This window comes from Neofelis nebulosa, chromosome 6, assembly GCF_028018385.1.
Source record: "Neofelis nebulosa isolate mNeoNeb1 chromosome 6, mNeoNeb1.pri, whole genome shotgun sequence".
NCBI classification, from domain to species: domain Eukaryota; kingdom Metazoa; phylum Chordata; class Mammalia; order Carnivora; family Felidae; genus Neofelis; species Neofelis nebulosa.
In genome coordinates this window covers 92,020,117-92,048,071 of record NC_080787.1, presented here as the reverse complement: position 1 = coordinate 92,048,071, position 27,955 = coordinate 92,020,117, and the positions used below count along the sequence as shown (strand labels likewise).

At 36.2% G+C, this 27,955-nt stretch overlaps 1 long non-coding RNA gene across 1 annotated transcript in view; it reads right to left on the bottom strand.

The window, feature by feature from the left end:
• Positions 1-27,955, bottom strand: part of LOC131514586 (uncharacterized) — a 167,438-nt gene that overhangs the window by 19,868 nt on the left and 119,615 nt on the right. The window contains exons 4-5 of the long non-coding RNA XR_009263142.1: positions 3,933-4,046; positions 2,694-2,797 (exon numbers count right to left, since the gene is read on the bottom strand). This is a non-coding gene — a long non-coding RNA (uncharacterized LOC131514586). The remainder of the gene's footprint in view (positions 1-2,693; positions 2,798-3,932; positions 4,047-27,955) is intronic.

The following is a 27,955-nucleotide window of genomic DNA, read 5'->3' as shown; positions in this document are numbered from 1 at the left end:
CTTTGCAAGTTAACTTATACTTTCTCATTTATTTCCATCATAAAGCTAAAGATCCATTCTCACTGAAGTAATTTTTGGCTCAAAGACAATGATCACATTTAAGAATGAATCAACCTTTTTAAATCAGTGGCAAATTTTATATTCAAATCTAGTAATTATCCTTTGCCTGAGCTTTTTGCTATAATTCTCTCTTGTCTTTCATGACACAACCCTTATTATTTTAACTTCATTGTTAGATGCCTTGTATTCCCTACTCTACTTTATTTTTTAAAAAAATAGCCATATATAAATGATAAATAAATAAGTCAGAATATCCCTTCAAAATAACATACAAATATAAACAAGACTTTTGTTAATAAGTAGTTTAAAAAAAAAACAGCCTACATTGTCAGTCCCCGCAAGAACATGAGTAATGTCACAGCTAAGGCAGCTCTGGAGGACATTAGGGTCCCAGAGACCTGGGTTTACTGCAGGTGCTGCAGATGACTGAAGACCTCTCCGGGTCACTTAGCCTCTCTGGGACTTGGTTTCCTCATCATTAAAATGAAAAGGCCACACTAAAGGTTTTTTTGTTTTTTTTTTTTCTTCTCCCATCATTATACCTCTGGGATCCTAATAAAAGTGTTCTCTCTATGTAGACCTAGTTAGTACTTTCTATGGTTCTTGACATACTTATTAACAATAATGTCCTTATTAAACTTTTGACAGTCTCACCTCATAGTAAGATGGACACCACCAAAAAGACCATGGCCACATGTTATTATATACAAGAGAGCCATTCCCCAAATTGTGTGTGTTTAATGGTTATTCCTATATTTGTTTTCCGTATTTTTATGTTGATGGGTTTTCCAAGTTCTTCTATTAAACTATAAAATATCTATAATTATTTCTGTTCTGAGTTCACAATTTGGAACTTGATGTTTGTGTCTATATTTGGGATTCAAAACAATACCCAGTTTTCAAGCATAGCATTCAAGTGTTTTTGGAGATCACTGTTGTGTATAAAAGTCTGCAAAGGAGTGTCAGAATTTGCTTCATCTCATTATACCAAACATATTAATTAACTCTTTAAGTTCTATATTCTTACACAATGAATAATCTGTTGGTAAATCATAAAGATTCACATTTAAGCCCATACCTAAGGCATTTGCTCATCACCAACTCTAAAATACCCATAAGATTAAGCACCACACATTCAGGGAAGGAAGGAAATAGAAGATAGTTGTTTAACAGACTTTCATCTGGGAAAGATTTTATTAAGAGCCTCTTTCCTATACGCCAAGATATGAATGCTTGAGTATAATTCAATTTTATACAAAAGAAAATTCCATTCAAATCTAAAGATAGAATATTTCTATTTCAAGTTACTTTCCACTGAATTATTGAGAAGAATTGAAAGATAGCAATCCGAGGTCCTAAATGTATGAAATAAGTCTTCAAATGGGAAATAACATTTGCAAATTCTTGGGGCCATGGATGGCAGGGGAGTAAGGCCACTGTTCAGTGTGTTAAGGTTAATTCCATGGTGTGCAGCAGGAATACAGTCATCTTGTATTGCCACACTGGTGGCAAACCAGGTTGGTGTGTGTGGTCATTTTCCTGGGATTCTCTTAAAAGGGAAGCACAGTGTAGAACCCCAAATGCCAGCCCTAAGTTACACAATCTACTGGGCTACACTTTTTTCAAAAGTTTAATCTCCATTGTTAGTCCTGTGAAGAACAGCCCTGCCCTCTCTATTTTCTTACAGAGCTGCTTTTGATGGAAAACTTTGTGGATGTTTGTGATATTGCTCAGAGCCCATTGGCAGATGAGCATCTCTTGCTGTGGCCTCCATCATTATTTGCCTGTCTTGTCTATTAACGAGCACTATCATCCCATCGTGGGATGACAGCTGCAACACGTACTCAGGCGCAATAAACAGCTAAATGAGGCGCACAGCAATTTCACTTGTCACCAGCGCCCTCGGCACGACTGGCTGCACAGCTTGATGCATAAATTCATGAGGCTGTTGCATATGATGGAGTATGCTTGGCTGAAAGAGGTGATGGATAGCAGGGCAGCTAAAAATGGCCATCACCTTGACTCTGTCAGGACATTTTTTAAAACTACCCCATCAGCTTTCTTGTATTCAATGCACTATCATAGCACTGAAGACTCTAAGGTACTGATTTGATACTTTTCTTCAATAAAGACTTTTGGAGAGTTTTCTCTAAAAGGAGGTGCCATGTACTGAGGTGGGTACATTTATTCATCATTAGCTCTGATGCTGCTAAATTAAGTTATGTGCAAGAGTAGAAGTTACTACTGCATAAAAAAATCTCAGAAATCAATTTAAGTCTTAAATAATGTGGGAAAACAACATGAGTTTTTGAAAACACTTCCAAATCATATGGTAGAGTGGTGGATTGGCTAGCCTGAGATTTGAAGAATTTGGAAGTATGGCATGAGAATATTCAAACACATAGACTCCAGAGATAGAACTTGTGTACAACTCGTTACAACATTGAATAATATTTCAGGGCACATGATTACAGCAGCGTTGGCAATGCATTTCCTAGTTAATATACAAAACACAAGCAAGGATTAATACTTTACAAGAGTACTTCCATCAAGAAGTGCTGGACTGGGGACTTCAAAAATAACCAATAATACAATGCATTCATTTCTCTAAAAATACCCCTGTAACCTCTTACTCAGCTGCCTGAATTTAAGCCAGAACTCCAACCACCATAGGCAAGGCCCTGGGTGTCCCACTGGAATGGGCTATACATCCTCCATCTATGTTAGTGGAAGTCATCTAAGGAAGACAAATATAAAGGCAACAAAATCAATGAGGCAGTTTCCTGCAAAGCTTTATGCATTAATCTCTATCACACAGAGATATATATACACACCAGTATAAGGGAAGGAAGTCACTTGTTCTCTAATACAAGAGAAAACCTTTGATAATAAGCAATTAATAAAGTTGTCATGATTAGTTATGCAACTATGAATCAACATGTGCAGTAAAAATGACCACTTTCTATAGACAAAAAATATCTATGATTCAATCATAGTGAAAACAGTCATTAATATGGGTGATTATGAGTGACCCTTATAGCTACTTTGCTTCTCTTCCTTTTGTAATAAAGTAAGAGTTGTCTTCAACTGAGCAAGAGTTACTCTAACAATTTAGACACATATGCACAAGATCAGAGAGTAAATTTATTAGCTATTACCCTTTTTGTTCTTAACTTCCCGTATTCAAACCCATGTTTCCCAAATCGCCTAAATTTAGCAAAGTTATTTTGAAAAGAAAACTGGAGAAAGGTAAAATATATGAGAGATAATGTTCTTACTAATGTGAATCCAAAGTACCATACCAAATGTTAAAAAGAAATTTCCAAATACATAGGAGGAAAATACTTTGGAATTGTTTGAGAGGCAGGGACCTTTTAAGAAGACAATTACATGGCATGGTATCTGGTGATATCCTTAACATATTGCCCTAATTGGCAATCATCTGACTAATCTCAGGACTAGGTGGATTTGATGTAAGTAAGGAGGCATGAGTATTGGCCATTGGAGGGTAGGAGCAGTTGAAGAGGAGAAATTTTGACGAAGTTGGGAAGATTAAGAAAATTCCCTATCAGTAAGACTGGAATTAGAAGTCATTGTGAACTAATAAGGATAAAGATAACAACAGGTATTGTAGGCCTTCTTTATGCCAAGCATTGCAAGACTTGGATAAGGATGAGGTAAATGAGACACTACACTCAGGTTACACAATTTAAAGGCATGCTGAGAAAAGGTCAATCATAAAGATAAATGGTAATTTAATACAATATATTTAACACAGAAATTATTGCCAAATATTCACGATTGTATGAATTTTATCGTTGCATAGAAATTACTACAAACTTAGTGGCTTAAACATCCATTTATTTTCTCACAGTTTCTGTGGGTCAGAAGTTGGTGACAACATGGCTACTGCATGGCTGGGTCTGCTCAGGATCTTACAAGGCTGAAATCAAACTGTAGCTCATGATTCCCTTCCACTCTTGTTCCTGTTAATAGCAGAATAGAGATCTTTGTGGTTGTAGGACTTGTCATTGTTGCCTAGTCAGTTTCATACCTTGTGGCTATTCCTCAGTCCTTTCCTGTGACTCCTTGCTTCTTCAAATGCAGTGGTGGCAAGGTGAATCCTTCCTACCTTCAGATCTCCCTTATACCTTCTCCCTTCCTCTTTTGCTATCAGCCAGAGAAAGCTCTCTGCTTTTTAAGGGTTTGTGTGATTGGATCAGGCTCACCCAGATAATCTTCCTACCTTAAGATCAACTGTGACCTAACATAGTAACATAACATAACATAAAACATAACATAACATAACATAACATAACATAACATAACATAATAACATAACATAACCATAAGAGTGATAGTACATCACTCATCTTGTTTACAGGTTCTGAGGATTAGCAAAGGAAATTTCTGGGGTGCTATTTTATTTTATTTTTTATTTTTTTGAAAAAATTTTTATGTTTATTTATTTTTGAGAGAGAGAGAGAGCACAAGAAGGTAAGGGGCAGAGAGAGGGGGAGACAGAGAATCCAAAGCAGGCTCCAGGCTCTGAGCTGTCAGCACAGAGCCGGACACGGGGCTTGAACTCATGAACATGAGATCATGACCTGGGCTGAAGTAGGATGTTCAACCAACTGAGCCACCCGGGTGCCCTTGGGGTGCTATTTTAGATTCTGCCTACTACAAAGATGAACAAAGTCTCAAAATCTTAAAGATTATATTTAACCCTGCACCTGCACAACCCTGACTCACTTCCTTACCCAACCCAAACATGTTTCTGATAAAACTTTTCTTTTTACAAAAACAGTCTATGAGTCATAAATTGCCAATTTGATTTTAATATTAAGATATCTTTTGATTGGGGCCACCTCCCCTTTATTTTTATACCCATGCTAAGTGCCTCAATGACCCCATATCAGTTTCAGCCCTTCATGTTCCACCTCCACCTTTTCATTTGCTACAGTCTTGGAAGCAGTTTTCTCTGCAACCTTGTAGTGTGAAGACTGGCGTGACCAGTCCCTATCACTAATGGGGACACTCAGAGAAGAAAAGTAATTTGCTCACATTCATATAGGTATTAAAAAACAGAGCTGGGATCCTAACTCAGATTCATCTGACTCCAGAAACACTGTTGTGAATTCATTCATGGGGCTTACTAGGAGGGATTGATGAGTACAGGCTATGTCAGAGACTCAGAATCATGGATTCAGAAGGATTTTACCCAGCATTCACACCTTATTGATTTAAATTATTAAAAATTTGTAAGCCTCAGGTTGAGATAATAAGATCTACTTTTTATAGGTTTTGGAAGGAGTGAGTGACAAGACTATAAATTCTTTAAGGTCAAAGACATCTTCTTTGATGTTGTATATAACTATCACACAATAATTTTGTGAATGAATTAATATTGAAGGAATGAGTGAGATGAAACAATATAAAAACTCTATGATTGGAGTGCCTGGGTGGCTCAGTTGGTTAAGCATCCAACTCTTGATTTCTACTCAGGTCATGACCTCATGGTTCGTGAAATTGAGCGCTGTGTGGGGCTCTGCACTGATAGTACAGAGCCTGCATGGGATTCTTTCCCTCTCTTTCAGCCACTCCCCTGCTCATGTGTGCTCTCTGTCTCTCTCTCAAAATAAATAAACAAATAAAATAAACAAATAAAAGAAAAAAAAACTAAAAATTCTGTGATCTATGAAGTACCATACAAGTATGATATGCCTTCTATAGAAACATTAGATGTTAGGGAAATATCCAATTCCTAAGATGTTTTATGGAGTTGTCTCTTATGATCAGTTTGCTCAATATAATAATTAGTAGAAACCAAAGGCCTAGATTATAATTATTAGACACACAGTGGTCTAAAGGTGGTCTCTGATGCTCCTTCAATTGGTGACACAAAACCGAGCAATGTGGTGACTAGAACTGGCTGTAATAATTGTAAACCACAAAATTCCTCAATGGCAAATTAGTTTTTATTTATCAGAATATAGATTATGTTGCACAGTGGCTATTGGTTAGGAACCAATCACTGACCACCCAATTAGTTCAATCAAGGAAAGAAAGAGAGGAAGAAAAGATGTCCAGAGGCAGGAAGAGAGGGACAGAGAGGAAGAGGGATGGGGTAAAGGGAGAGAAGGAAAGAAATAAAAATGAAGAGAGAAAGAGTGGGGGAAGAAAGAAAGAAAGAAAGAAAGAAAGAAAGAAAGAAAGAAAGAAAAAAGAAAGAAAGGAAAGAAGGAAAGAAAGAGAAAGAAAGGGAAAAAAGAAAGAGGGAGGAAAGGAGGGAAGGAGGGAGGGAGGGATGGAAGGGAGGGAGGAAGGAAGGAAGGAAGATTTTTTTTTCTTCGATAACCCAGATAATTAGATAGCATATTCTGAAATTATTAAACCAACTCCATAATTTAGACTTTAAAATCATTTGCATTTATTGAACAAATGTCTCAAGAACATTTTTATGTTGATGAAGTATGTCTTCTTGTTTTGGAAAAAAAATTTAAAAAGGCAATCTAACCTAAATGAACATCAGCCAAAGCAGAGTGAAAAATGTTGGAGAGGAATCAGGAGCTCTGAGCACATTTTATACTTGACTCTCTTGGCTAGGGTAGGGCTCAGCAGTAGTGTGCTCCAGATGATAGATTGGAGCTATACTTGGCTCTTTATGGATTTGGCTGATATCTGGCTGTCCAGAAACCCTTTCTTCCTCTAAATTGCCTTCAAATTCAAGAGAAAATGCAAATAGCTATTTTTAGCCCCAAATTAACTCAATGCAATTCGTTTCTAATATCCTTGTTATGCTCTCTTCTGTTTATCTGTTGTATTATCTAGCAATATATATAGCCATATATTTAAAATATGAAACAAATTATATTTACCTCAAACTTTTATTAATTATGTAGTTTAAATCCATGGATATGCAAATAATAGATTCAGGATGCTAAACATAGTAAAGAAGCTGTAACTTATATTTATGTATGCATATATGTTTATAAGCAATATCCTTTTCCATTCTTTAATTTCATTCCCTCTCTTTTTCCTTACATATTGACAACGATGCATTCATTATATGGCATCATTTTCATATAAGAATACCACATAGACTACACATATGTGTTGTTTCTAAGTATGATGGCTTGAGTTAACATTTTTCTATTAATGTCCTGCCTTGTCTTTCTTTTTTACTTTATTATCTTGTCTTTTGATTAATCTTTTTTTTTCCTTATACTACACACACAACAATGAGTGTTTCTATTTTAGAGCAACAGAGCTAGTCTATCAGAACCTAATCCAGATCCCATTTCACAGTGACAAAATGACTAAATAGTCACCTTGGTATGTTCCAGAATGAGAGTGCAAATTTAATAATCCTGATCATAACCTCTTTCCTTAGCTTCAACATTATCATAGATCTGATCATGTCATGTCCCTGCCTAAAACAATTCAATGACTTCACTGTGTCTTTAGGATAAGGATAGGCTATGAACATGGCTTCCAGAGCACATCAGGTCTGGCCCAGCTCCTGCCTCGCTGCCTGCCATCGTCCTGATTGCTCTCTACCCTTTAGCTATGCTTGATTTCTCCCTTTTCCACCCATGTGGACTAAATATTTATATGGATTAATTCAAAACTCAAAAATAACTTTGTAAATCAGATGCTAACATTATTCCTTTGTACAAGTAAAGACACTTGTAGGCACAGAGAGGCTAAAAAACTTGCCAAGGATATAGAGATAAGAAACCACAGAACTAGAATCTTGACCCACAGATCAGCATTTAAGCACTCCTGGAAATTTCTATAAAGAAAGCCTATTTTGTTGTTGTTTTATTTGGTCTAATTACTTGGCAAAGCATCTTCGGAAAAAGAAGAATAATTAACCACTTTCTATGTAATGTTAATGTATCAGTCTTCCAATTACCTTCTCTAAGAACTTACTTATTCTCACTTAGACCTAGTTTGATGTGCATTTCTTGTAAATAATTCCTAATAGAGACCAATCTCTCAAATATCATTAATGAATTTGACATCTTTTCAACATGTATATTCTCAAATTATTCATTAGTTTGTATAGTATTTTTGAGACTTGATGATATTGATTACTTTGTACAGAATTTTGAGACATTATGACTATGGTGATCAATGTTTCTGGCAAATGTTCATCTACAGCAAATCCAAATTAAAAGATTTCCTTCTAAAAGGCTATTTGCCCAGAGATAACTCTTTCAAATAGGCAGGAAAATGTCAAGTAAGATTGGTTTGTCACTTTAATATTATAATAGTAAATGACAATTCCTGAGATATGACAAGGAAGATAACTATGGTACTTTTATAATAAAGTATTAATCCCGATTCCTTCCTCCATTGACAATGATATTGAATACTTATTAATGAATTCTTTATTATTCACTGGTAGGGAGCATTTTTAGTGAAAGGTACTTGGACTTTGAAATTTATAAGTCTTGCTCTATTGATTACTAGCTGTGTTCCCCAGGGCAAGTTAAACTTTCTTAACTCCAATTTCCTCATTTATAAAATGGATGATTTTACTTGCCACGTAGGTTTTGTGGATTAAATGAGATAGGAAGTAAAATGTGTAGCACTACATTGGCATATATTAGAGGTTATATACCTAATACTGACTTTAATTTTGATCCTTCTCTAAAATAGATCGTCCAGAATATCTTGACAGTGGTCATTTCTTGTTAAAAAGTTACTCTAATCCTCAGTATTGCTCCCAATTATTTTAATCATACAAAGTAAGAAGTGACATCATGGCATGGAGATTTATGGGTGAAATGAACACTCTGATCACATTATTTTAGAATCTAAATTTCCCTTAAATGATTATAGATCAGATTTGCTCAAAATAAACTTGAGTATTTCTTGTTTGATACAAAATAGAATTAGCCGACTTAACTTTCGGTTTGATAAATATGGCTGAAATAAAAAATATAGAGTCTAATAAAGACAAATATAAACTAGAATGTCAGTGATTAATTGGGATGTTTAAAAATGTATGTACATTAGATAACAGATGGTTAAAATGCTTTGATTTAGGGATAGAATTTTGGTACTTACATGAATATGTGGCACTATTAGACACATACAAAAATATAAAAAGAAAGGACATTTCAGAAAGGAATCTGAGTTTATATGGAAATAAATTATAAATCTGGAAGAAATGTTGTTAAAGATTATTGGAAGATGAGTTTAAAGGTTAATAATCTAGCCAATATATGAGTAACAGTTAAAACTTCAATTCTCCTGGAATCTATCCCAATATCTCATACACTTTAAATGATTAATAAGTAATGCATAACAAACAAATGAAGAAATGAATGAATACATTTACAAAAATGATATTCCCATTCTTGGCATATATTTCATTCCTCTCTCATCCAGGTGACAAGATTTTGTAATTCAAGACTCAACAAAAAAGAAGTATTATTAAGCTATAATTTCTAAACCAGTACATTTTACTATACAAAAGTAACCGCTAAGGCAGGTATACAAAAAGAACCGCTAAGGAAGACTACGGTAGATTCAAATCTTAAACCAGAATCATGTATTAAATAAAACTCTCTTTTAGTTAGTGGCATAACAATGTCCCACTCACTGTGAAAATCTGAGTTAGCATCTATTCTACTTCTTACAATGAGATTTTTTTTTAATCAAGAAAAGTTGGTGTTTGAATCTATAATATCAAAGCCACATCTTTACTAATCCTCAGCTACAATCTAGATTCAGACTCATGCAGTATACTCTTAATTCAACCCACTTTCTTATTTCTCCTATTTTTTTTAAAGTTTATTTATTTTTGGGAGAGAGACAGAGAGAGACAGAGAGAGAGAGAGAGAGAGAGAGAGAATGAATGGGGGAGGGGCAGAGAGAGGAAAAGAGAGAGAGAATCCCAAGCAGGCTCCACAGTGTCAGCATGGAGCCCAATGCAGAGCTGAAACTTAGAGACCATGAGATTATGACCTGAGCTGAAGTCAGACGCTTAACAAACAGCCGCCCAGGTGCTCTTCCCGGTCAATTTTTACAGGTCTATACCGGTCATTTCATTGCCTTGTTCAGAATTCCTTATTTATTACTTTTTGCTAAATTTGTGTTCTTTGAACAGTTTGTAGGGGTCTTTTGAGAAGCCTCAGGGTCTCCAGGAGTAGGGAGGAAGAGAGATTGACAGTATACTGCAGGGCAGGAGCCTAGGTCTCTAACCAACTTCAAACAGAGAAGCACTACTTTTATCTGTTCCATAGATGAGGCTTCTATTTAGATTTTATTTGATGAAAGCCTGAAAACTGTGAAAACTAGTGGTCTATCTACAGTCTCAACTCCCATTCAAGCTCCAGTCATGGTCCAATAAATGACAGCACACCTGTCCAGATCTGTATTACACCATACTTTTCTGTGTTTGTTTCCCCCACACCAGATCGCTCATGGCTTTGGCCATGGGTTGTGTGTGTCATGCTCTTCTGTCCTTGAATCTTCCTCCAGTTTCTTCTTGTTGAATTCCAAGTACCCTTCAAGGCTCTTCCTTCTTATCCTTGAAACATTCCTCTTTCAATTCTTTGGAATCTCAATCGCTCATTTTTGAATCTCTATAACAGCTATAGCATATTTTGCTTGTGTACTTGAATACATGTTTACTTATCTATGAGGCTGTAAGCTCTTTGATGTCAAGAACGACAATAAATTCAAGTGTTCATATTACATGCTCATATTTAGCCCATTTTCTAAAACTTAAGTATACTGTTCATTTCTTAGATCAACTTTATTTAATTATTAAAAAAATCTGTACCATTATAGCTGATGCTGAGCATTTGACACATAATTTTTAAAATGGTATTTAAATGAATATGGCTAGAATTGATCTTACCAGTCAAAACTCAAGTGTGCCAAAACCAGTACTCCTGGTTTTAAAGATGTGGAAACTGAAGGAGTAGGAGATTAAATTATATATATATATATATATATATATATATATATATATATATATTTTTTTTTTTTTTTTTCACTTCACACAATGGATCTAGAGAATGAAAATGGTGTACATTTTCTCCACTTAACCCACTAGGGAACGCTTATTTCACCTAGACTTTTCTTTTTTTAGTTTTCTTCAGAATGTTCCTGATAACCTCTGCTTAAACTTCCTTGAAAAGTTTTCTCCCTTTCCTCACTGTGTGAGCACCTTACATTTTGTGGCGATATAGTCTATATTTGGATAAGCCATACATATTTAGTTCTTTTTAATCTTACCTAACATCAGCCCTTCCAGTCCCTCAATCATTTTTGTAGCTCTCTCTGAATTCACTCTGGTATGATGACATCCTTCTGGTACTGAAGTTTTCATAAATGGACACACTTGTCTGACTCATGATGTGTTATCTCTGCATGTGCTGCCCAAACAGTTTTTATAAACCACTATATCATCCTGTGCAATCTCATACTAATTTTCTGTAACTATCACTCCCAGGTCTCATTCAACATTACCATTTTCCAAGTACAGTAGCTCCATTTCCCTGATTATCTGTGAATTTTTCATCCAAGATGCATTACTTTACATTTTTCAAAGCCTAATCTTATTTTGATATTTCCTACTCAAAGCTGTAACCTCTCTATATTCATAAACATATTTTCAGTTATAGCTAGTGCTCACAAGCCACCCAAATTTTATGAAATTTATAAATTTAAGATTCAGCTATCCTTTGTAATTATTAGTCTTAAATCAAGTTATATTATACAGACTCTTGCCATTTTTCTTTCTCTCTCCCCCAAAAGAAAATTAATACATGTCTTAGGTAGTGTTACCACTTAGTCTTTTGTCAGGTTATTTTACCTTTTGCTTATATGCTTTCATACAGATGACTGACACATTACACATTTCCCAGCCTCTTGGGGTTAGTTTGCTAAGTCACATTTTCAATATAACATATTAAAATACACATCCAGTTACGTATTGTCTCCTATGTTGCACACAAACTATTTTCTTTCCATTGTTTTACTAGAGCTTGAAAGCTGGAATTCAGGAATGTATTATACTTAAGTTACTCTTTCAGATCAAATGAAATAGTTGTCCCCCACACCCCTGTTTATGAATAGAGAGAAATGCTTCTTTTTAGGACTTATACCTTTATTCATCTTAGTCGGACACACGAAGCTTCAAAATTCCTTCCCTACTTCCTTCCAACATGTTCCTACCCATAGATTTTGCTGAGGGAAGGGGGCTCAGGTGATCCCTTAAGCATAAAATGGACTACACGCTGCTGTTTAGACCTGCAGTGAATACCTGACACAAAGGTAACCTATCTGGAGGCCTACCAGGTCGTCTGATGCAAGAATTCTGTCTATACGTGGATATAGTTGTGTAACATAGATTAATATTTTTATATATCTGCAAAGGTAATAGAAGTATTATTATTAAAATTTTATTAGTAGAGGAATCGAGAGATAAAGAGTTTGAATGGCTTGTCTAATTTTACACAAACCTATCAGTGGGAGGAATCCACCAGGAATCCAGTATTGGTAACTGCAGGAAAGCTCAGAGTTAACCCAATACTGGATTTCCACTGACTGCAGAAAGTCTCTCTCCTACACATGCCTTTTAAAGCCAAAGCTTGGGGCCACCCAGAACTGTAGCTTGCTGGTAGCTGCAGCACTAACTCACATCATGGATTTTTTTTTTTTTCTTGTTCTCAGAGGATGACCATTACTATCTTGCAAGGTCATTCCTCTATTCAAGAGGATGTTGTCTATATTTTATCTGGAGTTTTTAGATATTTTGTAGTGGGAAACTTTCAGGGCATCTAATCTGCCATTTTGCCAGGAGAAAAAGACTGCAGTGACTTCATTTATCTGTCTGTATCCTCGACCTGGAATGTGTTTGAGAATGCCTATGTCTTGCATCCCTTCTGCCAAATGATACCTGCAGGAAAAAGGTGGCAATGAATATATTTTTAAGCAACTTAACAGATGAACTGATTCATCACTCATTAATTGACTAAAATAATAGATCGATAACAATTGGTTCAAACCTCTGCCTATTGAGCATTGCAGTCTGATAGAGCTATCTTCCAAGGAACAGATGGAACCCAGAAATAGGTAGAGCACCTCTGTAATAATGACCTACATCCTGGGTCATAGAATCCTTTGCCTATCTAAGGAAATCAAGGAATTCTTTTCAAAGATAAATGTACATATACACATAATGTATTTGACCTATGATTTCATTAAGTTTTTGGAAGCTCGTCCACAGACCCCCAGGTATGTGTGGCACAGCCAAGATTTACCCTACGGAATCTGAATAATTTTGTAGCTACTGGTATCATTATCTCCGGACAAATGGCCACATCCCTGTTTTCCACAGTCACTTAAAATTACCCAGCTGTCACTGCAACATTAGTTTCAAAGTCACAGACAAAAATGTCTGATGGTCTCTGCTTGTGCTACACACCTAAAACACTAGATGCCAGACAGCTGGGAAGGTTAAGAGCTACCTCTTCTAAGCTTCTGTTAGAGACCCTACCTCCCATTTATTTTGGGGTGTTCTTCCAGAGAGGAAGGATGTTTGGATCTGGGTGGTTAAAATAACAAATAATCATTGAATCCTCATAAGCAAAAGCAGAAAAACAAAATTCTGGCTAAGTTGAAAAAAATTAACTGCATTTCACTATTCCAGTCCAGTGTTAATGTGTTTCAATACTTCCTTCATTTTCTCCCCTACTTAAATTTTTTTCTTTATCATTGTTTTATCTTCAGTTTTGTTTTGCTCCTCTCACTTAGCATCGATATTATACAATAAACAGAAAACTATAAACTCCATAATTATAGTTATGTTATAAGGGCATCTGGGTGGTCGATTAGATGTCAGACTCTCGGTTTCAGATCAGGTGATGACCTCACAGTTTCATGAGTTCGAGCCCTGCATCAGGCTCTGTGCTAGCGACCCAGAGCCTGCTTGGGATTCTCTCTCTCTCCCTCTCTCTGCCCCTCAACCACTCACACTATCTCTGTCTCTCTCAAAAATAAATAAACTTGAGGGGTGCCTGGGTGGCTTGGTCAGTTGAGCGTCAGACTTCAGCTTAGGTCATGATCTCAGGGTTGGTGAGTTTGAGCCCCGCGTTGGGCTCTGTGCTGACAGCTCAGAGCCTAGAGCCTGGAGCCTGCTTTAGATTCTGTGTCTTCCTCTCTCTCTGCCCCTCCCCCACCCACACTCTGTCTCTCTGTCTTGCCAAAATAAATAAACGTTAAAAAAATTAAAAATAGGGCTTCCTGGCTTGCTCAGTCCATTAAGCGTCCAACTGAGGCTCGGGTCGTGATCTCATGGTTTGTGGGTTGGAGCCCCTCCTGGAGCCTGCTTTGGATTCTGTGCCCCTCCTTCTCTGCCTTCTCTCTCTGCCCCTTCCCTGCTTACACTCTGTTTTTCTCTGTCTCTCAAAAAATAAATAAATGCTAAGAAAATTTTTTAAAAATTAAAAATAAATAAATGAGCTTTAAAAAACTCATAGTTATGTTATGTATTTATTTTACTATCTGTGTATTTATCTAACCAGCAAAAAATTTGTCCATCTTTTCTTGGAACAAAAATATTAATAGCATTTATGTCTAGATAATACAATTTCAATTGTTAATCAGTGTTCTATGGCTTCTAGTGTGTGTTCTAAGATTTCTTCTTTACAAAAAGAAATTCAGTAAATGTAGTAAAATAAATCATATCAGTTTCCTTATTTCAATATTTTCTATCACATGGTATTTATAATCATAATTTTTAGTTGTAGCATAATTTCCATTGCATAATTGAGAGAAGTTGTATTAGCTACTGCCTTTTATTTTACTGTCATAACAATGTATTTGTTTTCTGTTTTTGGATTACTTTCCAAAATAATTTCCATAAATGCGGTTATTGGCTCAAAGGTTGCAAATGTTATTACTCTCAATAGACATTGCCAAACTGCTTTCCAAAATCTTATACCAATTGATAATGCCACCAACAGAGAATGAAAGGTAATAATTTCATGACCTGCTTATTTACATTTGTAATATAATTTAAATTTTCTGATAACTTAATGCAAAAAAATGGCAATAGATTTTTGTTTTACTTTTCCTGGCCCTGATTATCTGAGCAAGGTTTAAAAGTTCCATATTTGTTTACAAACTTTTGCATCACCTTGTATTTTCTATTTTGTGCACTTTCTGTCTTATGCATATTCTCAAGTGTTATACATCCTTAAGTATAGTGTATCATTGAGTACTTTATTACATAACCATCCATTATGTTTACAAACAGAGAGTCATGTATTATACTCATCTGCATTAAGCACATGTACTTTTATTTTCAGATTTGCTCAAATGGGTCTACTTTTCTTAATTTGCCTACATCTTCCCTTTCCTCCTAAACAGGAAAAACTAGCAAATGCATGCACACACACAAAATCAAAACAAAATTGTTAATGGATAAATTAAGTGATAAGATTTTTTAATGTGTAGTTTGCTTTTTTTTTAAATTAACAACTCCAGATCACTTTCTCCCAGATTACTTATTTTCTTCAAATAATTTCTTTTATATTTGTTTGACTAAAAGCAAGTTTGCTTGCCTGATCATGAAGTATCAAGGGAGTCAATAGGGTTGGCTACTAGAGAATTTACAGCTTCATATCAATCATCTGCATTAGTGACAGAGAGAAAAAAACCGGTGTCAGTGGGGATTTATGGTGAAGAGTTATGGTGGCAAAAGGATAGATGAGAAAGATGCTTGTGACTTGTGACCGTGGGGATTTAGTCCAGCCACAATGAAGAGAAAAGGAAAGGAGAGTGCTTTGCTTGGCATAACCAGGGCAATGGATTAGGGAGAGAAAGGAGCAGTGAATAAAGGTCTGACTGAATGGCACTCTGCTGGAGGTGAGTACTGGAGTTCTTCATTTGCTCCAAACAAAATGTTTTGATCATTTTACTCCCAGGATAGCAGAAAGGGAGGGAAATGAAGAAAATTTAATGATCGGTTGGAAAAAGCAGAGAAATAATTTTGGAAGAGTCTGGTTATGATTGAATAGCAACTATGAAAAAGGGAAGAATTTTTTTTGCATATTATAGGGATGAGAAAATAAGCATGACGTTTGGAGAAATAATGAAATCTTGAATATATAAGCATCCCCTGTGTTGATATTAACCGAACACTGAGAAATGCAAGACTGGCAGAGGAGAGGGGAATGAGAACAGAGATTGGTGATTTATCTACACAGAGAAGGTAGTCAAAAATATCATAGAAAAACAGCTCTTTAAGAGGATGATTGAGAAAAAAATGCATCAGTCTCCCCAAGTATTACAGGACATGTGAAGTTTTGTGAGAAAGGTGATGACTCATCAGGGGATGATATTTATTGAAGGGCCATTTTGCAGCATGTGCCAATTAGTTATACATGTAGGAAGATGAATAACATGTATTTAAGTAGGAAAATTTCAAAGTATTGTCCTAGGAATAGTAAGGAAATAAAAGGAAGAAACCAGTTTCATCTAGGCATATTTCAAAAATCGTATCAAGAAAGTAAAATAAATTTCATGTTTTATTTGCCCTGAAAACCTGAAATGACAACTAGCAGCTACAAAGCCACAATTTTGCTTTGTGCTGAGGTTTCAGCAAATCATTTAGTTTTCATAAAAATTGGCATAATGTGTTTCCATTATAAGTATAATAACATATGTTTTTAAAATTTTAGAAATAACTGAAAGAAACAAGAAAGATTAACAAAGAAAGATTAACAAAACTATCACATCATTTGGGGGGGATTTCTTGAATGTTTTTCCACTATTTTTTCCATGCATGGTATTTCTTTTTTGGTTTGACTCTTTTTTTTTTTTTTTTGGAATATTTATTTTCTCATAGCTATAGTCACATGCAAACATAATATGTGGTGTCTTTTTTTCCCCACACACTTTACAACCATATGATTTTTTAAAAATTGTTTTAATGTTTATTCATTTTTGAGAGACAGAGACAGAGTGCGAGTGGGGGAGGGGCAGAGAGAGGGAGACTCAGAATCTGAAGCAGGCTCCAGGCTCTGAGCTGACAACGCAGAGCTGGATTCAGGGCTCGGACTCATGAACAGCGAGATCATGACCTGAGCTGAAGTCGGACGCTTAACTGACTGAGCCACTCAGGCTCCCCTACAACCATATGATTTTTAAATTATTACATGGTAACACTTCAAAAAATTTCAAAATAGTCAAGAAGGTGGCTAAGGTACAATTTATCTATTTCTTTAATATCAAACAGTTGGTAAGGTAATGCTGTGATGGGTCATTTGATAAATTTTAACTTTTTATAATAATTAGTATCATCCAGTTCTCTGAGAAAGCACCTAAATGCAAAGCTAATACCTTTTTTCAATTATCTAGTGGCTGCATAACAACAACCTTAAGCTAAACAAAACAAAACGCAGTAACAAGCTCCCAAATCCACAACTTGGACAAGGCTTGCAGGAACAAAGGAACAGTGAAGATGACCACAAGATAAGTCACCTTCATTAGCATTTGTAAGCATCTGTTGAGGCTCTGTAAGACCCAGTACCCACCTTATTGGAAGATATAAATGAGATGGTATAGAATTTTCCCCAAGCAGTACACATGGCATATACTCCGGAAGGACTTGCTGCACTGAGATATATGCCATAGGACTTGGGTGCCTTGAATCAGAGGCTACTAGGTGGAGAAACTCTCAGTGTGGAGGTACAAGGCAACCCTGATGGACCATCTTAAATCTTTCTGAGATCTTAACAAAGGATCCTACAGACGATACTTGGTTTGATCTTTGACCAGGATCAATTGTTCATTTGAGAACCATTTGCTGTCAAGAGTGATGGGAATGAGAAACAGTTTTATTTTAGGACCCCTACAAGTCCTAGACCATTTCTATTTCCTCACATTTTGTTTGTAAACTAATCAATTATTTTCTTAGCTCATCTGTTATCCCTCTCATTTTAGTGTAGGCAGCTAGAAGAAGTGAGACAGTACCTTCAATACTGTTTCTGGAAATCTCTTTAGCTAGACCATCGAGTTCATTAGATATAATTTCAAATTAACTCAGGTAACACTTGTCAAACTTTCTGCTACTACATAAGAAGGCCCCTCTTTTCCTGAATCTTCTTTAAGCTCTCATTGACAGCATCTTCTGGTCTCTTTAGATTTCTGCTAACACTCTCTTTGAAGCCCTCTGAGCTTTCTCTAATTATCTTTGAGACCCTTGAAGTTTACACGTGCTGCCTGATCCCAAAGGCAATGCCACACACTTTAGGCCCTTTGTTGCAGAAGCACTTTCAGGCACCCAAGTATGTTTCAATTATATATTCTTGCATAATACACCACTTCAAATTCAATGGCTTCAAACAACCTCAATCATTTATTTTGCTAACGAATTTGAAATTTTAAGCTTAGTAATTACAAAGTCAGCAGTTACAGTTTATCTATGCTCCTTCTTGTGTCAGGAAGGGGATTAGATCAACTGGGGGTTGCAAGATCCATTTTCAACTTGATAGATAGATTGGTGCTGAGAGCTCAGCAAGGATGTGGGCCAGGGGCCTGGTTCCTCTCTCCACAGGCCTTTCCATGAGCTGTTTGGGCTTTCTCACAATATACTGGCTGGGTCAGAGAGCAAACATCCCAAGTAAATCAGGTGGAAATAGTATCACCTTTTACAACCTCCTTGGAAATCACATAGTGTCACTTGTGATATGATCTCAAGCCCACCTAATTCAAGGAGAGGGAACTTAGACCTTGCCTTTCAATGGGAGGTGTGTCAAAATCATCCTGTAAGAAGAGCATGTGGGATGATAGACATAGTTGTGACCCCTCTCAGAGTAATATAATCTGCCACATACCTATCAGTATTCTGGAGGAAAATTAAAAATTCCCTACTGATAGTATTAAGTATTCTGGTTGGTAATACAGCCATGGCAATTTGTATTTTGTTGTTGTTGTTTTGACGTGTGTGTGTGATATGCATGTGTGTGTGTATATTTATATTTATATTTATATTTATATTTATATTTATATTTATGTCTTCCTGGAGTAGAAGTTGGATAGAAGTAGAGAGAAATGTTTCTTTGTAAAAAAATAAACTAAAATAGACCTTGTCAGGACTGTGGCTTGTTTTCTTGTTCCTATGGAAATAGGCATTTGGTGGGGAGAGTGGGAAGGACTGTGTTTTCTTGTGGGTGGGGCAGGTTGAAAGTTGCTTATATGAGAAAAAGAGCAAAACATAGATGCTGAAATAAAGAATTTTATAACAGTCCAGTGATGACCAGAGTTGCTTAGGAGACCAACCAATTAAATATGGCTGAGATATTAATAAAAGGGCATTTCTTCTTACTTCCACACAAAGTCCAGTGATTCTCAGCAGAGTGTGAAAATATGGAGGTCTTTGCTCAGACCTTGACATAGACACAGGCAATTTTATGATTGCCATCTCAACAGTACCAACTATGAGGCTTCTCTAGGTAGTGGACTTAAAGGTTGCACACCTCAGCTAGGCATAGTTTTAGCAGAAAAAAGGAACAACACAGCAGGTGGCCCTAGGGATGTTAGTTGGCAGAACTGATTTGTAAATACATGTTATATATACCCAGTTTGGGGGTTTAAGAAATAATTTCAGGATAATTCTGTCAAGATAATTTCTAAGGGAGGAACTGTTTTGACACCCAACAATTAAAACAAAGGGCCTTAAGTCAATACAGTGTAAGCATAAAGGTTAATGTGATGTTATTTTACACTCATGGGCTGGAATGGCTTGGACATTAGTTTCTATGGCCACCATAAGGTTAAACATTTTACCTGCCTCCTTGCTGAAGGGTTGTTACCTAGAAGTTGCTGTCTCTGAATGCATGTGGAAAGAGTACCTATGCTAAGGTGGTACAGTGGTCACCTTTGTTAGAATACCAATGCCAATGAGGGCTATTTTATGTTGATTTTAACTTTTGGTGAAGACTTACATTTGATTTTTTTTTTTTTTTTTTTTGCTATTCCTTTTTTTTTTTAGTTTTTTTTTTAATTTAAATCCAAGTTAGTTAACATAACTAATGTTATGTAATAATATTTCAGTGTAATAATGATTTCAGGAATAGAATTTCATGATTCATCACTTACATATAACACCCGTGTTCATCCCAACAAGTGCCCTCCTTAATGCCCCTCACCCATTTTGCCCATTCCCCCAGCCAATAACCCTCCAGCAACCCCCCCTTTTGTTCTCTGTATTTAAGAGTCTCTTATAGTTTGTCTCCCTCTCTGTATTTATCTTATTTTTGCTTCCCTTCTCCTATGTTTATCTGTTTTGTTTCTTAAATTCCACATGTGAGTGAAATCATATGGTATTTGTCTTTCTCTGACTTATTTCACTTAGCATAATACACTCTAGTTCCATCCACGTTGTTGTAAATGGCAAGATTTCATTCTTTGTGATCACTGAGTAATATTTCATTGTATGTATACATCTTCCTTATCCATTCATCAGTCGATGGACATTTGGGTTCTTTCCATAATTTGGCTATTGTTGATAATGCTTCTATAAACATTGGGGTGCATGTGTCCCTTTGAATCAGAACTCCTGTATCCTTTGGAAAATTCCTAGTAGTGGCTATCGCTGGGTTGCAGGGTAGTTCTATATTTAATTTTTTGAGGAAACTCCATACTGTTTTCCAGAGTGGCTGCACCAGTTTGCATACCACCAACAGTGCAAAAGGGTTCCTCTTTCTCCATATCCTCACCAACACCTGTTGTTTCCTGTGTTGTTAATTTTAGCCATTCTGACAGGTGTGAGGTGGTATCTCAATGTGGTTTTGATTTGTATTTCCCTGATGATGAGTGATATTGAACATCTTTTCACGTGTCTGTTAGCCTTCTGGATGTCTTCTTTGGAAAAGTGTCTGTTCATATCTTTTGCCCATTTCTTCACTGGATTATTTGCTTTTTTGGGTGTTGAGTTTAATAAGTTCTTTATAGATTTTAAATACTAACCCTCTATCTGATATGTTATTTGAAAATATCTTCTCCCATTCTGTCAGTTGCCTTTTAGTTTTGCTGATTGTTTCCTTTGCTGTGCAGAAGCTTTTTATCTTGATGAGGTCCCAACAGTTCTTCATTTCCCTTGCCTCCTGAGACATGTCAAAGTTAGAAGTTGTTATGGCTGAGGTCAAAGAGGTTGTTGTCTGTTTTCCCCTCTAGGATTTTGATGGCTTCTGTCTAATGTTTAGGTCTTTCACCCATTTTGAATTTATTTTTGTGTATGGTGTAAGAAAGTGGTCCAAGTTCATTCCTATGCATGTCTCTGTCCAGTTCTCCTATCACCATTTGCTGATGAGACTGTCTTTTTCCATTGGATATTCTTTCCTGCTTTGTCAAAGATTAGTTGGCCATATGTTTTTGGGTCCATTTCTGGTTTCTCTATTCTGCTCCATTGATCTATGTGTCTGTTTTTGATTTCTCTTTCTGGTCTTTCATTATTGGTGTATAGAAATGTAACTGATTTCTGTGCATCGAATTTATATCCTGCAACTTTGCTGACTTCATATATCAGTCCTAGCAATTTTTTTGGTGGAGTCTTTTGGGTTTTTCACAGACTGTCATGTCATCTGCAAAGAGTGAAAATTTGACTTCTTCCTTGCCAATTTGGATTTCTTGTACTTCTTTTTGTTGTCTGATTGCTGACGTTAGGACTTCTAATACTATGTTGAATAACAGTGGTGAGAGTAGACATCCCTGTCATGTTCCTGGCATTAGGAGGAAAGCTCTCAAGTTTTCCCCACTGAGGATATTAGCTGTGGGTCTTTAATATGTGGGCTTTAAGATCTTGAGTTATGTGTGTAGACTTCCATTTCAAAAGGGAGCTAGGGATGGTATAGCTGTATAAAGGGTATAAAGAAGCTTCCTACCTGGTGAGTGTGTGTGTGTGTGTGTGTGTATGTATGTATGTTCAATGTCTTATGGGCTATAGTAGGAAGTTAGGGAATTCTGCTGGTCCAATGTTATTTTAATTGGGAAGCATTATCTAAATTTTATAAACAGAGAAGAACATTTTAATCATCTGCCTCAAGATGATTTTCTGTGAATGATAATCTGCAATGACCAAAGATACTTTTTAGACCAACATGAAATATTACAAAAAAATAATTATGCAAGTACTGTCTGTATTGGTTGTGCCATGAACTCTTTTTCATTATTTACATTTCTCTGCTTTCTGAGTTATTTAAAAGCCAAGATTTCAATAATTCCAGTATTCTCTCATATAAAGCCCTCTGTACTATAAACAGTGGGACAAGTATTTTAGTATAAGAGATAACAAAATATCTGAAATGAAGGCACCCCAGGACAGAAGATGCTCACCATGCAAAGCCTTTGAAGAAAGATGTTGCTTCTCAGAAGGAGATATAAATTTGCTGTGAATAAGACAAGACCAGCATGAGTTTAAATCACTTCCTATATGCAAACCCCCAATGGGCATGAATGAAAGCAAAATAAAGAGCACTTGAGAAAACTTTAACTAGCCACCCCAAAATTGTACTTTTAATGAAAGTGTCATTAAAAAGAACACACCACATCACCTCTCCACTTCATCAGATGGCCAGGCTTGAGGATTTTTAAGTGGTCATGCTCTCTTTAACCATTTATCATCTTCTCTACCTTTTCTGACCCTGCTCCTCTGCTCCAGAAGCTCTTTTCTACTCATCTTTTAAGATTCAGCAAAAGGGTTGACTCTACTTGGAAGCTGTGCCTGACTTTCCTGCACAGCCTCCCCACCATAAGCACTGACTTTGGCAAAAGTGTGCTTCCTTTGGCACCCAGTTGGGGTACACAATCTTTGCATTCTCTTTGCTAATTTACTTTTCTGATCTGCCCCCTGCCCTGACCCGAACATATATCCAGTGACGAAAACATGTCTTTCAAGACATAGTATCAGTCTCTACTCATCTATCATTTGTATTCGGTACAATATCTGAAACCAAAAAAATGGTGCCTAATCACCTCCTATAAATGATTCAATGAGCAAGCAAGTAAATTAATGTACACATTAAAGATAGAAAAAAAATCTGCTATCTCTTCTTTCTCTCCTTCTAGGTTTTTTCTTAGACAAATGCTGAGCAAAAAGGATTTTTCAGGCTCCAAACAGATATTATATCATTTTATTTCTGAGGAGAGAGATTGAGTTGACAGCTGACACAGAGAAAGAAAAACTACACAAGAATTTTGCTTTTGTCTTTTTCTTCAAGGAGAATGACTTGCAAACCGGAAAGGTTACAAATGATGAAGAAGTAAATGTGAGAAGACAGTAGGGAAGTACTGAGATTCTTTAAATGAATCCAAATCTCTAGGCTAGGTGAATTTCATCTTATGAAACTGAAATAAGTTGCAGATGTGACTATAGAGCCTCAACTGATAACCTCTGACAAAAACTTGCTAGGAAACCAGAAATCTTGCTAGAAATGGGAAATCTTTCTTTGATTTTCAAAAAAAAGCAAAAAAACCCACAAAATATGGAAACCATAGGTAAATGAGTATTACCCTGTCACTGAAAACATTGCAGAAAGGTTTTTTAAAAGGTTATTTTATTAGCACTGGGAAGAGGAAGCAATATTCAATTATAGCTTGAAAGGGTTCACCTAGAACAATTAATTAAAAAAAACCCTCTTTCTCTTTATATGTATATTTTTTTCTTTAAAAAATGGCTATGGCATAAATGAATGAAGAATTTGCCATTAACATCAAATATATGAATTCCAGAACAAAATTTGGTAAAATTTCTTCATGTTTCTTTGGTGATAAGAATTCAAAATAAACTCTGTTTAGATAAGTAGATTTATAACTGGTCAAATGATCATACCCCCCAAAGTCATGGAATATGTTATCATTACCATGGAGGAACAGGGTCTCATCCTCTGTCATATTTGTAGTACCACTTTATTTGGATACATGTATAGAAAGGATAAGATCTCAAATTTGTACAACCAAGAAAGGTAGATAAGCTGGTTATTATTACATTCAGATCTTGAAACTATGTCAAAACTTTGGGAAGACTGTTCTAAAGTAATTAAGTAAAAATAAGTTGAAGTAAATGTAAATTGAATGACACTATGAAAAAGAATGTTTTTTTTTTTTCAGTTCTTACAGAAAAGAGTCTAAAACATAACAGGTGTTACAGAGGAACATTTATTCTCCCTTCCTCATATTTCTGTGTGGAGGGACCTCAACTGGAGTAGCACCACCGACTTCTCCCACCTTTACTCATTTCTATCTATGGAGAAAGAAGGTGCTACTAGATGGGTCGGTGATGGTCATTGGTGCCATCACTCCTCACCTCCTTACTGGGTAGAACTACTCAATTGAAAACTCATGATTACTGAGGATTTGCTTTCTTGGCTTCTTTATCAGATCAGGTTAAAGCAGCAATCCTAGGTCACTGTATTGTGCCTTTTCTGTAGATGAAAACTTTTCTCCATATTTTCCCAGTGTCTAGACTGGGAGGATGGTGATCTGTGAGTAGGTGGTTAGCATCATGTTAGCATGCCCTTTTAGCTAGACCATTAAGTCATACCCTCCAATGGAACATTTTCAAGAAAATCATGATCTCCTTCTGTCTGATTCAGTTCATCTCACAATTGGTCATAATCCCTAACAGTAGGTGCTTAACCAATGTTTACTGACTATTAAATGAAAACCCAAGGGTTTTATTTCTTAATGTGTGGTGCTCACAGCACTGATTGCTTTAGTTTGATTGTTTTGATCTCCCTCTCACGTTAGAGGCTTTCTCAAGTGTCTACTGATATTAGAGCAGGCAAATAAAAAGCTAGGTGGAACCTCTGTATGTGTATGTAAACATTGTCAGGGGTTCTTACTTTTGAGTCATATGGGGGTGTGGAGATGGAAACCCAGATGTCAGCAGATTTAGTCTCTTTCTCTTGGTCTTATTAAAGTCATATTTTTCAGAGAAAATTGCTCCAATCTCCTGCTTGGATGAAAGAATCACGGCTGTTAGCATTATGGGAATTGGGTGGAAAATAAAGTTGGAGGTTCAATATTCAGGATGAAAATTTTCACCAATGCTTCTAATTTCAATGTGCCATTCCTGACCTTAACTGTGCTTAGCTTGTCTGAGTCCAATGAGCCTGTTTTACTCTTTCCAGAGAATAAACTTCTAGTCATCAGCCAGTTGGTGAGGGGGGTACCTTAGTGTTATGATTGCTTCTTAAATAATATTTTAACAATTCTTTACATTATTAACCCCATGTTCATCCATGTCTTCAGAAATCTTTGGTATTACCCAGTTACTGAACTTTCTGAGATTTTTTCAGGGCAGTGTAAGTCAGATTGCTTCTTGGATTAATCCACAGCTAAAGAGAGTCACATTTGGGGATATGTTAAATCATTTACAATCTTTCCATTTATTTGTCAGCCATTGCTATTATCTTCTTCCCCATTTTTTCATTGAATGAACTCCTTTCTCCCCCATTCCTTTCCTGTGGATACAGTAGGCCTTCTGAGGGGATTGTGGGAGAATAGAGGCCAGTGGATGTGCCCAGCTTGCCATCCTTGGAGCTGTTTTCACTTCACAGGTTTTTTATGCTCTTGCCTCCTGAACAAGAATGAAGGCTGAGTTTAATGGGTAAGAATGCTGACCAAGCTTTTGCTTTGCAACTCCTTCCCCACTGGTCAAAGGGCCACCTATTGCCATTAAAAATGTAAATTATATTGTAGCTGATGTTATCTATCACTTTCTGGTCTAGGGATATACATGACCAAAACTTCAAAGAGGTAATTAATATCTAACTAAAAATTATGTTTACTCATATATGTAGTGCCTCTTTTCATTATAAACTTAGTGACTAGTGAAAATAGTTCTATTCCTTTCACTGAGAACTTTTTTTTCTTAAGTAGACATTTAAAACACAACTATGTTTATTGATACAGATAATTTTTATTTTTAACTGTATTAACATTTTCATTGTATTTATTTTATAATTTCTTTCCATTTGTAGAGTAATATTAGTGTTTTTTTATGGCAGTGGCATAAAAACCTCTTTTGAAACAATATTTAGGTCAAAAGCGAGAAAATTTAAAGAAAATCATCAAGTCTGCACTGGTAGTACCGAAATATGGTAAAATGGTGATGGAAACATGAGAATGACAAGTTTAAGAAATGCTGGAATACAAGGTAATGCACTGCTCAACAAATGAGTTAACAGTATATTATTAAATGTGTGGAGTCCACATTAAGGGACAATGGGGTCTCAAGAGTGCAAATTGTAGGTTGCATATGCAGTATAAGTATAGTGCAAAATACTAGAATTACAAAAGGAATGGACGTGTTACTTTAGTGTCTAGTAAGTAGTAGTAACTCAAATATTTGTTGCTTAAAAGGAAGAAGAGTAAAAGAAAGTGAAAATGTTTACCCTGAAGAATAGAAAATGTAGTAGGGAAGGTGGTATATGTCTTCAAATATGTGCTATAATGTGAAGCAAAAGAGGTTAGTGTTGAGGTGTAGGCTTAAATTTATGAGCAGAAATTAGAAGGTTGCAAAGTTGATGGGAGGGCTAATTTCGGTTAAATTTTGGATGAACATCAAGATTTTACGTGACCATTGCTTTATTATTGGTGTATAAAAATGCAACCGATTTCTATACATTGATTTTGTACCCTGCAACTTTGCTGATTTCATGTATCATGTATCAGTCTTTTGGTGGAGTCTTTCGGGTTTTCCACGTAGAGTATCATGTCTGCAAAAAGTGAAAGTTTGACTTCTTCTTTGCCAATTTTGATGCCTTTTATTTCATTTTGTTGTCTGGCTGCTGGTGCTAGGACTTCCAACCTGATGTTAAACAACAATGGTGAGAGTGGGCATCCCTGTCGTGTTCCTGATCTCAGGGGGAACGCTCTCAGTTTTTCTCCATTGAGTATGATATTAGCTGTGGATTTTTCATATATGGCTTTTATGATGTTTAAGTATGTTCCTTCTATCCCGACTTTCTTGAGGGTTTTTGTTAAGAAAGGATGCTGTATTTTGTTACACCAGTCAGAGTGGCTAAAATGAACAAATCAGGAAACTACAAGATGCTGGTGAGGATGTGGAGAAACAGAAACCTTCTTGCACTGTTGGTGGGAATCCAAACTGGTGCAGCTGCTCTGGAAAATAGTGTGGAGGGTCCTCAAAAAATTAAAAATAGAACTACCCTACGACCCAACAATAGCATTACTAGGAATTTACCCAAGGGATACAGGAGTGCTAATGCATAGGGGCACATGTACCCCAATGTTTATAGCAGCACTTTCAACAATAGCCAAATTATGGAAAGAGCCTAAATGTCCATCAACTGACGAATGTAATGAAGATGTGGTTTATATATACAATGGAACGCTACTTGGCAATGAGAAAGAATGAAATCATGCCATTTGCAGCAACGTGGATGGAACTGGAAGGTATTATGCTGAGTGAAATAAGTCAGTCAGAGAAGGACAGATATCGTATGTTTTCACTCATTTGTGAATCTTGAGAAACTTAACAGAAGACCGTGGAGGAAGGGAAGGGGAAAAAAATAGTTAACAAACAGGGAGGAAGGCAAACAAGAGACTTTTAAATACAGAGAACAAATTGAGGGTGGATGGGGGTGGGGAAAGGGGAAAATGGGTGATGGGCATTGAGGAAGGCATTTGTTGGGATGAGTACTGGGTATTGTATGTAAGTCAATTTGACAATAAATTATATTAAAAAAAGGTTTTACATGACTAAAATCAATGTATGCTTTTGAAGTACTGAGTTATTGATGACCCAAAATGGTAAAACAGTGACTAGATAATGATCCAACAAGGATGTTGTCAAAGAGATGACTATATTCAGAAGGAGGCTGGTCACGAGTGAAAA